This window comes from Neolamprologus brichardi, chromosome 7, assembly GCF_056152115.1.
Source record: "Neolamprologus brichardi isolate AB-2024 chromosome 7, ASM5615211v1, whole genome shotgun sequence".
Taxonomy (NCBI): Eukaryota; Metazoa; Chordata; class Actinopteri; order Cichliformes; family Cichlidae; genus Neolamprologus; species Neolamprologus brichardi.
Window position 1 is genome coordinate 3,164,299 of NC_142110.1, and position 13,202 is coordinate 3,177,500.

The window sequence follows — 13,202 nt, forward strand, 5'->3', positions numbered from 1 at the left end:
AACCTGTGCATTTAAAAACAGAAGTAATAGCTTCGGTTCAAGGAAAAAATGCATCACGAGGATAAAATATTGTCTTTCTGTTTTAAAGAATGCTGTTGAGGATCTTCAAAAGACAAAACGGACCCTCAATCACCGTCCAAAGCCACAGGATTCTGAGTAAATCATCTAAATGTCACATTTTCGGGCCAAGTGTAAAGTTGTGTGATGTTTATGGTTTATTCCAGGTGCACGAGACAATTATGAGGAGCTGCCCATGCAGAGCTGAGTGATATACACTCTGATTATTGCATCTAATAAATCTGTCAGCATGTGCAGGGCTGAGAGAGACAGCAGAGAGCTGCTGGGTCACCCCTGTACTCCCCTCTCTCACACACATTTTCTTTCTCAGGCACTAACTCTTCTCTTTTGTGTCGACTGTTCTGTAAGGAACCGCTCGCTTTAGCATGTTAACATGTTTAAAGTGTCAGTGCTAATCTGAAATATTCAATCGCGCGGCATCTTTTGGGGTTTTTTACCAACTTAAGACAAAATCTGGAAATGTTTCCATTAAGTTTAGTTCCGTTGAGTGTTTTAAAATAAATGTCACAGCCCAACAAGACGAAAATTGTTATCCTCAGACTATTCCAACTGCATTTTCCCCCCAACGCTGACCCATGTCTAATGCCGTGGTAGTCACACAGGCCCTGCTTGGAGGGGGCCACTTCACAGCACTCTTCCTCACAACAGGGGGCTTTTGTCGTGCTCTGACCTTCTTGGGCACACGGTAATAAATTAGTTTGACTTGTTCCTTCTCTCGTGTTCAGGGTGCATCCCTTTCACACTGCGAAGCAGCAGAGAACCTACTCTTCCTCAGTTGGCGTATACGACCCCTTCAGCCATTATTGGGCTATTTAGGCATTCTTGCTCGGGTTGGGAGTATGATGACCCACGGAGCTTTTCATTCCATCTAGGGCTGCCACGATTAGTCGACTATCAAAATCGTCGACGACTGATTTAATAGTCGACGCGTCGTTTGAAGCTTTGTAAGATCCCAAAAGACGCAGGAATAAGTAGTAGGATTTAAGAGTGTAATAACGGACTGAAACAGAAGATGGCAGCACTGCATGTACAAGGATGCCAGCTGCCGTTAAACCCCGAAGAAGAAGAAGCTGTGTCCCAGAATTCATAGCGCAGCCCAGCTCAGTTTCCAACAATGGCGGCAGCTAGTTAGTTTTAATATTACTCTTATTATTCTTTCTGGGTCACAAAATAAACGTTTAACATATTTTCAGGCGAGAATGTAGCTGTGTAAACCTCAAATATCTGCTCAGTTTATCAAGACACCACATATTTTCAAAAGCGCTCCGACGTTTTCGGAGACGTCTGTTACCCACTAGCTCGATAGCTAGCCGGGGGCTAGGCTCACTAGAGCTCGTGAGAACACCGGACTCCCGGCTAATCGTTTTCAAACCCACCGCCGTCTTTCGCTACTCAGGTTAAACATTATATATAAGTCACTTAGATAACTTAAAAATGTTATTGTTTGACTTTTTTTAGTATTTTATTTGTTCCTGAGTAAATCGGTTTGGCTGAGATTAAAGTTATAGTTTTTACACAGCTGAATAAACGTCAAGCAGACAGCTGATTATCAGAAGTGTGAGATGCTCGAGAATATACTCCGGTGTCCTGTTATATTTTAGATAGCAAGGAGTTTATTAAACTTCACCGAAACAATCTGCAAATTTCATTAAAATTTAATAAACTATCATCTTGTCTTTATTTTTAGTTAGCACATACCTTAAACACTTAAAGCTGTAAGCTAATGATAGTTATATAAGAGCAAATGCTGCTGGTGCAATAAGCTGTATGTTTTACGTCCAATGGATGATGATCTGATTAGTCGACTAATCGCAAAAATAATCGGTGACTAGTCGACTATCAAAATAATCGTTTGTGGCAGCCCTAATTCCAGCCCACATCAGATGGATGGAACAACCACAGCAAGATGGAAAAATCCTGTGGAGGAGTTCATGTATGCAGAAAAGCGACACATGAGTGAATTTGCTCATCTATCTACTGTTTCGCCATTATACTTCCTTTTTACATGACAGCATTTTACGAGACTCAGCAGCCCCGAAGGTTGAGCATGAATCACGGAGCATCACTGCACAGACCTCTGTTCAGTGATGTTTATGGCAGGGGAGCTTAAGAGCAGGAAGGGCCTTTGAGAATGCCAACAGAGCAGAAAGGAGAAGACATCTTTAGTACCCCTAGCATCTTATATCTTCAGTATTTGAAACAGCTGCGCCTCGTCTCAGATCTCACGGCTATGTCTGTTTAAATATGAAGAAGCTCCTTTAATGCAGCCGTGCTCACAGAGCTGTCGTCTCTGGGCGTTAGTGGCTATTTTCAAGAAGTCTTGCGATCAATCAAATGCAAACAAATATGACAAAGCTGCAGAGGGCGGGCCCTTATATGTACTAAACATGCTGCAGTCAACAATTTAAATATATAAAGAATCACTGCATTAATGAATGGCAGCATTCAAGGATGCAGCGCTGGCTAATTTTATTAGATGCTATGACAACAGGCCAGTGTTTTCACACTGCTCCCATTTGGACTCCAGTGCTAATTGAATGCACATGTAGCAGATTCACGGAGAGCCCAAATCAACAGCCACGTGATAGTAATGAGACTGCTGTCGGTGTTAATGTGGAGGGATGGGCCTCCGGTGCTCCGTCAGGACTCAGCACAGATATGTCTATGACAGACTGGACTGCATTAGTGTTTGCTTCCCTTTAGATAACCAGTGTGAGTGTAAGGCTGTGCACAGTGATGAAGAGTAATCTGTTATTAATAGGGATGGTACCGGTATCCGGTGCTATGATGGCATAAACTGTAGTAACCAGACCGAAAAGCAGCGCACATTTCGGTGCTTTATTTCCCTGAGCTGTGATACACTTTAGATTCTAGCCAATCATTTTACGTTTCCGAGGATAGTAGGCGGGTCCAGGTACGTACGTTCTTTTAGAGCAGAGCTACAGATTAAAAATGCCCAAGGCGAAGCAGTCAAAAGTCTGGCTGTACTTCACAGCAAAAGATGCAAACAAAGCTGATACTGTGATACTGTCAAAGGAGGTAACACCTCAAATCTGATGAAACACCTGGCGACGCATAGCGTTTTTTTAAAAAGCCAAGAAATGCGCCGTATTTGATAGCTTGCTGCGAGACCTCACACCGAGCACATCTACTGCGGGTGTGGTGCCTGTTATCGGACCCGGAGTTAGCAACATCCCCCAAAAACCCGAAGAGGAGAGTCCTGGCCCCTAGCCCTGCCAGTGTAGCAGAAATGATGAGGATGATGATGCAGCAGCAGCCGTTCTTCTCTGCGTGAGTAGCTTAATGTTGTTCGTGTGTAATTTACGTTGAGTAGGCTAACCACGTTATTACATTAATGCATGTAAGGTGAACTAGCAAACATCATCATAGCTACATGCGGCTGTCTTCTTGTTTGATGGCAGATACTCCCTTCACCCTGGCCAAAAAGGCTAAAATGACCAAAGAAAAAGTGGAAAACAGTTAAACATGAGAGGTTTTTGGACAAAGTTTGTGTTTTTTCCATTGTTTAAGCTGCTTCCAGCCAAGAGTGATACCATATATGCCCCATAGCTGCAGAAAAGGCTAACATTGTTATCTTTTTACAAAAAAACAGCTGAACATGAGAGGTTTTTGGACCAATTTTGTGTTCTCCATTCTTTAAGCACCGGTTTGAGCACCGTTTAAGCACCGGCACCGTTTCAAAAGTACCGGTTTGGTACTGGTATCGGATAAAACCTAAACGATACCCATCCCTAGTTATTAATTTCAACTGAAACTGGAAACGAAAGATTCATTTGCTGAAGTTAATACTTTGGGTTTAAAGGGATTAAAGATCAACAACAGTCTCAGCTTCTGCTTGATAAACGAGGTTTGTCCATGAATATGGAAGATGGAAATAAAACGAGGCTCATCTCCGTGGTCTGAAGTTGTCTGTTCATACAAATGGAGCTCACCGTAAATATCTCCAGCGTTGCTTTTCCGTTGCGTGAGACTGCTTTGCAGCGCAAACTCATAAACATATCCACGAAAAACCCAAATAGCCTCTTATGTGTTTTTAAACGCTTTGTCTTCCACATGGTGTCAATTTGGATTTTTGTGAGAGGCTCATTTACGCATTTGAATTTTTACAGCCACTAAATCGCACAAACCGCACTGACTCCTTAACCGAGGCCTGTGCTTTTTACAGACCCTGAATTTCCTCATTTACTTTTCCACTTCGAAAGTGCAAAAATCAACACAAGCAAGCAATCTGATGGGGCACAGTTAAGCCATACCTTCAATTATTACTGAGGAGCTTGTCCACTCTTGTCACACACAGTTCCTTTTTTGTTTTCCACTGTCACAGAGGATTTAACGTTCACCCTACTCAACTGACACGGTGAATAATTTCAAAAGCACTTATCTCATCTTGATTTTATTGGACAGTCCTGTTTTCTCTGGGTGGCAGCGGTTAGCACAGTGAGCTCTTGCAGCATCTCCCTGTGCCTGCGCACACCAGCTTCTTTGTACAGTCTAAATATATGCATGTCATAAGCAGTCCAAAGATGTGAGAGTATGTTTGCTTGTTTTTCTGAGCCCTGCGATGGACTGTTGGCCTTTCTCAGTATTCCCCACCTCTTGCTCCACTCTCGTGTAGGATGAGCTCCGCCCCCCCAGCATGGCCCTTAATTAAACTGGTGGTAAGAAAATGAATGAATGAATCTTTTTTTTTCTTTTTTAATCACAAAAGAAAGAAAACTGCTACACTGATACAATTACAAGAGCAAACAGAGAAAGACCCATAAAATTAAGCTTAACAATCTAATCTAATCTTTGCGCTTTGAAATAGCAAAAAATGGGAAACTTCCTCTATTAACAGTACTGTTTCCTGCCATGTCTTCTTCATGTCTTCTCTGTATTGTATTGTTGCTGCTGTCACTGCTCCACAAAAGACTTTCCAAAGCTAATCTTTTTCTCCGAGTCAATAACATTCAGAGGCAATCTTCTTCAGATCACTTTGTCGAGCTAAATTGAATCCAAAACTAAGATGCTGAGCTGCTCTGCAACAGTCAGCACTACCAGACTACTACTACTACCAAACAGCTGTTGAACTCCCGGGTTACAAAATACAAAACACTGAAATAATATCAATAAAGTAACAGTTGATGAGGCTGTATCGTTAGCTTTGATCATTAGCTTTAGGTCAGCGGGCTTTGAACTAAGCAGAATCAGCGTGAGCAGAAATCGATGTGTTTGGGTAGGTATCACACTACATCAATCTATAGTCTCTGTCCTAAGGGCAGATCTGGTTGCTAAAGAGGCTGCGTAAATAATGAGCCATGTGACTCCACAGGGGGAGTTGCTTGATTGGATCATTTTCACTGTGGTAAGCTCATATTTTAAGATAAATAAAAGATAAATGTTATAGATTTACAAAAGTTTGTAAAAGATGGTGTGATGTCACAGACCGTGTCTGGCAATGAAATGCTGGTCAGTAAATGCTAAATGACCTGTATTTGTATAGCGCTTTACACATCCAGTCATCCACACATTCACACACTGGTGATGGCAGCTACATTGTAGCCACAGCCACCCTGGGGCGCACTGACAGAGGCGAGGCTGCCGGACACTGGCGCCACCGGGCCCTCTGACCACCACCAGTAGGCAACGGGTGAAGTGTCTCGCCCAAGGACACAACGACCGAGACTGTCCAAGCCGGGGCTCGAACCGGCAACCTTCCGATTACAAGGCGAACTCCCAACTCTTGAGCCACGATCGCCCAAAGCGAGTTTTACATTTTACACGGATGCCAAAAATGTATGTTTTAAACTGCGCTGAATGCTGCCGACAGCACAGTGACCTGAACGGGTTAAACAAGAAATCCTTTGTTTCAAGGTCTCCTCTACCCAAGTTCTCTTTGAGGTTTTTCTGTAGTGTAATTCTGGTCAGCCGCGAAACAATAAAGGACCATGTGGCGCAGAGGTCTGATGAAATGAACAACTGTATGCTTTATTCTTCAGCCAGACTGGCAGCACCAATAAGTCGTAACCATTCGTATGGTAAACCAGAGCAAACCGGTAAATGACTCAATGAGATCCATAAAATGACCGTTTTAAATATCTACAGAGAAATCCTGCTAAAATAAGAATAAGGTTATAAATAAAGTGACATAAATTAACATCCCGTATGCCTCGTGTTAATAAAGCATCAGGACGATAACCGGTGCTAGCTGCAGGCTTTGACAGAAGTTTTCTAAATTAGCACTGAAAAAAACCTGACTGACATTTGTGTCAAACATCAAAAGGCTCCAGTCTGCAGATGCAAGGAAAGAAAGGAAACTTAATAAGGTTTGCTCATAAAGATTTACGCTTGCAAAGTCAGACACTGCAGTAAACGTGGAGACATGAGGGACAGATGTAAAGGACGCAGACGCAAGACTGATGCCTGTTTTTTTGGCTTTTTAATTCACCAAAGTACGATAAATATTAGGGGTGGGGGAAAATGGATACTGTGTAGCATGGTGATATTTTGTTTGCTAATAATGTATCGATACAGGGACAGCAGAAATCGATATTTTGTTACAAAAAAGGTTTTTGTGCTCTGACTTCAGAGCATGTTGATCCTTTTTCTGAGCAAGAATCCTGACATTCCTTCACTGTCCAAATGTGTTTAACTTGTTTTTGGCAGCAATAAACATGACAGTTTACTTATTTTAATTTAAGACATGTTTTATTTTAATTAAGTTTAAAACTTTTTTATTTAATGTAAAATTATATTTTGTTTTAATTTACTTTCAAATTCTTCAGTTGCTGAAGGGGCTGCATAGTTTTCATAAACTGCATAGTTCAGAATAGCTATAATTGTACCAGATGGTTGATTCAGTTAAGTTGGACTAGACTGTGATACAAACCGTTCAGTTTGTCAACAATCAAACTGAAATGAGAGAAAGACTGAGTGTGAGACTTTGATATTAGAGAAAATGAATATTGATAAAGTTTACCTTTATGTACAGAATCTGAATATCGCAAAATATTTTTAAAAATTGCAATAATATCGTATCGTGGGATGTGTGGTGATTCCCACCTCTAATAAATATGTCTACAGGTTTGATCAAAAAAGCTGCGACGTTGTCTGAAATGCAATTGTACATGAGATTTGAATTTCCTTATTCACTAGCATCATAAAAACAACTAAAGAGATGGTAGTTTAGTTTTTACATCAATGCTATCAGCATCTCAATAAACAGCCCCAATCATCAGCAGAGCAACATGAAACTAAAACCCTTTTCCCCCTTCTTTACTTTGCTCTGTTCACTGTGACAGAAAGACATGTATTCACTGCATTTCTGAAATACTTGTTGGTGACATATTGTAGGTGGATCGAACAAAGCTGAGGGAGTGGACGCCGGGGCACCGGGCCCCCAGATAGGAGGACAAAGGATCCCGCATAGCTCCAGCTATGTGAAAGGGTCGTAACAAAAGGCTGAGAAGAAGAGTGAAGAGAAGGAGAGGAGGCAGAGTCGGGGTCTGCGCCCACAAACCGAGGCCCCCGGTCTTGGTGAGTTACTGGAGCACGACCATGTGTGGTCCGTAATCACACCCAGCGAGCAGCGAGGACCACGCCTCCCTCAATGGAAAGATGGATGCCCCCTTCCTGATTGCTTCAAGACCTGGTAAGAAAGGCTCAAGGAACAAAGGAACCTGCCCCGTTGGGAGAGGGTCATTCAACAGGTCGCAGGAGCATGCCTCTCTGGGTTTACTCTTCTCCCGGGGACGACAATAGATGTGACAGGTGGAGGAAGAAAGACGAGAGAGCGCGGCGAGAGAAAGAGACAGATGGGTTTGAGTGCAGAGGTAGACGACGAGCTGAAAGAAGAAGACCTACCTAATGAGCAAATGGCTTTCAGGGGGGAGAACAACAATTAGCATGAAGCCAACAACGGAAACAGAGTTATAGGAGGACACGTCGTCGGCGACGCCGCCCATTCGTTTATAGAAATCCTTGACAAACATGTTCAACGTTATTTAACAGCCTTGTCAATATTTCCAGCCTCCCACGCTCAAGCAGAAACACTTGTCACAACATGACAATAAAGCCATGACTCATCCTTCCGTTTATTCATTCGTCTTCATCCTGATCTGCCTGCAAATGCTGCATCCTTCAGGAGCAGGAAACCGACGGAACAATGTCCCTCATCACGCCATAAAACCAGCGACGCAGTCTCCGTCTGCGTCAGCTGCTCTCCGTACCGTTTCCAGGTCATCTGCCAAAAAGGGGGAAGGGAGCAAGAAGTGTCTCTTCTCAGGAAACATTTCCTTAAGGAATTAGGGTCAATGGCAAGGAGCAGCTGACCTCTCGAGTGCTGGGGATCAGAAAACGGAGCAGGATGGAAGGAAGAATGGGAGGACACTTACGTCATTCGCTGTCCTCTCCTGCCCTGCCTTTGGTGATCGGGTCACTTACACAAGAGGCTTTAGAGCCGCGTTATCCGCTGCTAACAGTTCACAGAGCAGCTGGTGATGCTGCAGTCCTCGTCCTGGATGTTTAGGCCGTATCTTACAAGTGTCACTGGGTGTTCGTCAGCACTGAGCACTGTGTTGCAAACACAATAACACACTTCAAGCAGCACTCAGCAGCTTATTACACAGAGTGATGGATGCCTCAGAGTAGCCTGGATGTGCTCAGGAAGCTCAGCAGTACTCCTGTTTCCATGCAGCCAGCCATCTGAATTCAACTCGGATAAGGTTAAATAAACTGCAACGTGGAAAATGCCTTTTGCTCTCGGATAGGGTCGTGCGTCTCAGTGCTGTAAAATATGATATTTAATGTTACGCAGCTGTAAAAGCTCCACTTTTAAAGTCTGTGCTACTCATAATTGCATTTTAGTGAACAAGTCATTCTAACCGTGCGTTCACACTCTGAGTAACAAGATCAACAAGTCACCAGGGGGCCTTTCATTTCATACGGAGCGCAAAGAGGAGCTGAGGCAGCAGGGAGGCTCACGCTTGTGCGAGAGGCCTCGGAGTTATTAAAAGGCCACCATATCTGCATCTTTCAGGGCCATCGGCTCATGAACTGACAGATGATATCTGCAGATACGTCAGAACTGACAAAACAAAAACTGGAAATTCTGTTAAGATACTTTTTTAATGAAAACATGACTCAACTGGATATTTTGAGACAGTTTTTTAAACAGAAAAACAACACATTTTATCTTTAAAGCTGTTTTCTGTCTGTTTTTCCAGTGTTTTGTAAAAGTCCCAGGTTCAATGGACACAAAGATCTCCATGAGGTGATTTTATCATGAAGTGGGCAAGAAATATTGTTACAGAATATTATGAGGAAGACCTCAAAAAGGCGGTCAGCTTAAGAAAGTCGCCCACATCTACAGAAGAAGGTTCTGATCTTACAGAGATCATCTTCTTTAACCCTTTAAGACCTACCATAGAACCAAGGCCGCCAGAGCATACTTTATAGCCATTTTTGGGAGCATTTCAAGTTGCTATACATCAATACAACTGTTATAGCCCATATTTTAATAATATGCATGCATTAAGTGCATATTAATTACATAAATTGCAAAAAAGTGCAATAAACTACAAAAAAATTGAAAATCGTTTTTGTTTTTCTTACATATATTTCTACTTGGAGAAATTTAAGAGGTTCATCCCTCAAAACTTTAAATACAAAAAAGTTGCAAAAAATAGTTTACAATAACAGGAAATTTATTTTGAGTGTCTTCATAGTTTTATTTTTGAGATACATCAATTTTTATATACTGCAGGAAAAACAATCCTATGATGCAAATTTGCAAAGAAAACAGCATATGCATCAAAATAAACTTTTTTAAGCAATTTGAGTTCTAAGCATCCAAGAAACTATTCAGAAAAGCATAAAGTCAAACATGACTTATAAAAACACCAGTATAGGCTTTTAAGGCCTACAAGTAAAAAACTACATGACGTCACTTCCGGTTTCGGGCAGGAAATGGCGGACATGCGATAATTTGTGCTGATGTCTGTTTCAATGTGGGAAGTGTTATGAACAGCTGATCAGATCAGCAAAGCGTGTTTCTGAAATATTATGTTTTTGTTCCTGCAAGTGCTTTTTATGCAATTTTTGCAAAGCTATATGTGGAAGGAAACTGTGACCAAGATCAAGCTGATGGCATAAGATGAAAACAAAAATAAATATTATAATGCAAATTTGCAAAAAAGCAGCATATGCATCAAAATAAACTATTTCCAGCAGTGCAATATGAGTCCTAAGCATCCCAGAAACCACACAGAAAGTCATAAAGTCAAAGATAACTTTTAAAAACACCAGTATAGGCTCGTGAGGCCCTGATGGTAAAAAAACGACATTTCCGCAAAATGACATCACTTCTGGTTTCGGGCAGGTCATGGCGGACATGCGATAGTTCCCGCTGATGGACGTAGGAAGTGTTACGAACAGCTGATCGGATCGGCAAAGCGTGTTTCTGGAATATTATGTTTTTGTTGCTGCAAGTGCTTTTTATGCAGTTTTTGCAAAGCTATATGTGGAAGGAAACTGTGACCGAGGACAAGCTGATGGCATAAGATGTAAGTACAACTCCTCCGGTTTCATATGCAAAAAAAATTATTGCGCTAGCTCACGTGGTTGCAGAGCTACCGGGATTTAAAAATAGTTATGCAAAACGAAGCACGCCTGCTCCTACCGGCTTTAAAGGGTTAACTAAAAGTAACGAAGAGTAATGCCTATTTTAAACAACAGATTTGGTCAAATGGATTGTCTTTATCATAACAAAATATATCATCATGATCCACATTGTTTTGCTCCACCCCACCGTCTGGCTTTCATCATGGAAGGATAAAGGACGGGACCATCTCTGGGGTCGCATCCTTTGGAAAGGAAACACCTATATGAGAGTTTAGTGCTAACTTCTGTGGGCCGGTTAAATAAACAAACACAAAAACAATATCTGGTTTACAAAAAAACAGGCATTAAACGGCCATTGTGAAACATTACCAAGGATGTGACCACCCATGTCCGGCATCTGGGATTAAGTTTGGAAATGAGTCAAACGCTGTCCGGCTGTGTGCAACATAAAAAGAAAAACTGCCCACATGTTCTTCCTGCGGTGCAGAATCAAAGCTCTTCCCTCCAAGATAAATATCATCCAGCAGAGTATCACACACATCTTTCATCACAAGGCCAAACGTGGAGGGGAAACAATCATTTTAGAGTTCGTGCAAACAACATACAGGCTAATTTCCAACCGTCTGGGAATTTCTGGGGAAGAACAATAAAGTCACCACAGCCAAGAAGACTTCACTGTATCTGCTTCCAGTCACTCCAGCGTGCTAACCTTTGCTGCATGGCTCATTCCTCTCTGGACTGTCTGAATTAGCCTGGGAGATGCTGTATCACACCATCAAGACAGGAACATTTAAACAACACCGCAGAGCCAGCTACCTCGAAAGCCTCTGCGCAATCTGTCTGGCCTAAGACGAGGTGACGCGTTCATCCTTATTCAGCCTCCCTCGCTCGCTATCGCTTCACTCCCACCTCGCCGTCAGATAAAGGCACGACATCCAGATATAAACCGAAAGAGGAGATCAAAGACGCTTGAGGTTAGCGGGCCAGAAATACCATTCTGAGGTGAAAGTTGCTCCCCGAGTATACGTCCGAGTAACAAACTGTCATTTCTGGTATGTGCTACTGAATATAATTGGCTGGGAAGCTGTTCGCAAAGGTATATTTTCATCTTGCAGCACCTCTAGCTATAATTCATGGAGTACACTCAGGCATATGCAGAATATTAATAAATCAAGACAAAAATCATCCAGAGTGCTGCTCTTGGATGTTTCTTAGACACTGGGGAGTAATTTGTTATTGCAGGTGGCCCCTTACAAGCCCAGCGTTCCTTCTCAAGTATCCCAAATAAAGAAAACAAAGGCTCTCAGATTAGAACTGCAGTGGGCTTTTTTCCTTCGCCTGCACAGGAAGCACGAAACACGGAAATAAAAAGAATAAAAACTGTAAATACAAACAACTTTTGCAACACTCTAACATTAAGCCTATGCCAGGTTTGTGCGGTAAACACCAGAATACGTAGATTAGTCCATTTCCCCCATAATCCCTTTGTTGCCTAGAAGGAGGGATTTGTGGGTCAAGCCCGTGGCGGCGGCGGGGGGTGGGTGGGTTGGATGTTTCCACGTATGGAGAAGCTACGATGCTTCAACCAGACAAGGAGATGAAGCATCCGTGCCCATTCCCCCTCCCCCCAGCCGCACACATCCAGACACAGTCAGGCGCATGCATGCATCCTGCCTCAGACACACCAGGAACAAACCATAATGGCACAATGACCTACAAACCACAAGCCCATGGGAATTATTCACAAGCTTTCAAATCAGATAACATTAAAAGTCCTCTGCAGCAGCAACACCAGAGAGAGGGGGGCACGTAACTCTACCCCACCCCAAGCGCACTCTAACACACCATCGTTTCACGATCTCACAAAAGGCCTGCTAAACATATGCTTTTGTTTCTGATTCCCTGCATACTCTAGTCGTGATTAAACGACTGCGGTCAGCGACTACACGAATCTGTAAAAGCAAACGCCTGAAAAACAACAGCGAGCTACGTGTGTGGCAGTTTTCTTTTTCTATTAATGTGGAGAAACAACAACATTTGTACTCTCTATTGTGAGATTTATAGAAACAGCTTTATGTACTGTATGTTAGTAATTTGTAGCTGCTTAGTGTGACACAATTACTGCTTAATATCACGCAAACACTTATTGTGAAGTCAAACGAACGTTGTGTACGAGCGAATAAACTGGAATTGCGACTGAAAACAGTTAACACTTTTACCACATTTCCAGCAACACTTTTAATCGCGCCTGTATAAAATTTGCTGTTTGTAATGCGTCCAAACTGGAGGCGGGGAAAAAAGCAGTGTTTTCACGGCCCTGTTCACACAGTGGTCAATAGCATCAGCCAACACGCTGAGAGCACCTTTCAGGTTTACTTAACCCTTTAAGACCTACCATAGAACCAAGTCCGCCAGAGCTTATATTATATTTTTACATGCTGTGGAGCCATTTTTGGGAGCATTTCAAGTTGCTATACATCAATACAACCATTACAGCCCAGATT

General features: G+C 42.4%; 1 protein-coding gene across 1 annotated transcript in view; it reads right to left on the reverse strand.

The window, feature by feature from the left end:
• The window catches only part of tmtc2b (transmembrane O-mannosyltransferase targeting cadherins 2b), a 112,369-nt gene that overhangs the window by 70,685 nt on the left and 28,482 nt on the right, over positions 1 to 13,202 (reverse strand). The gene's annotated exons all lie outside the window — the stretch shown is intronic.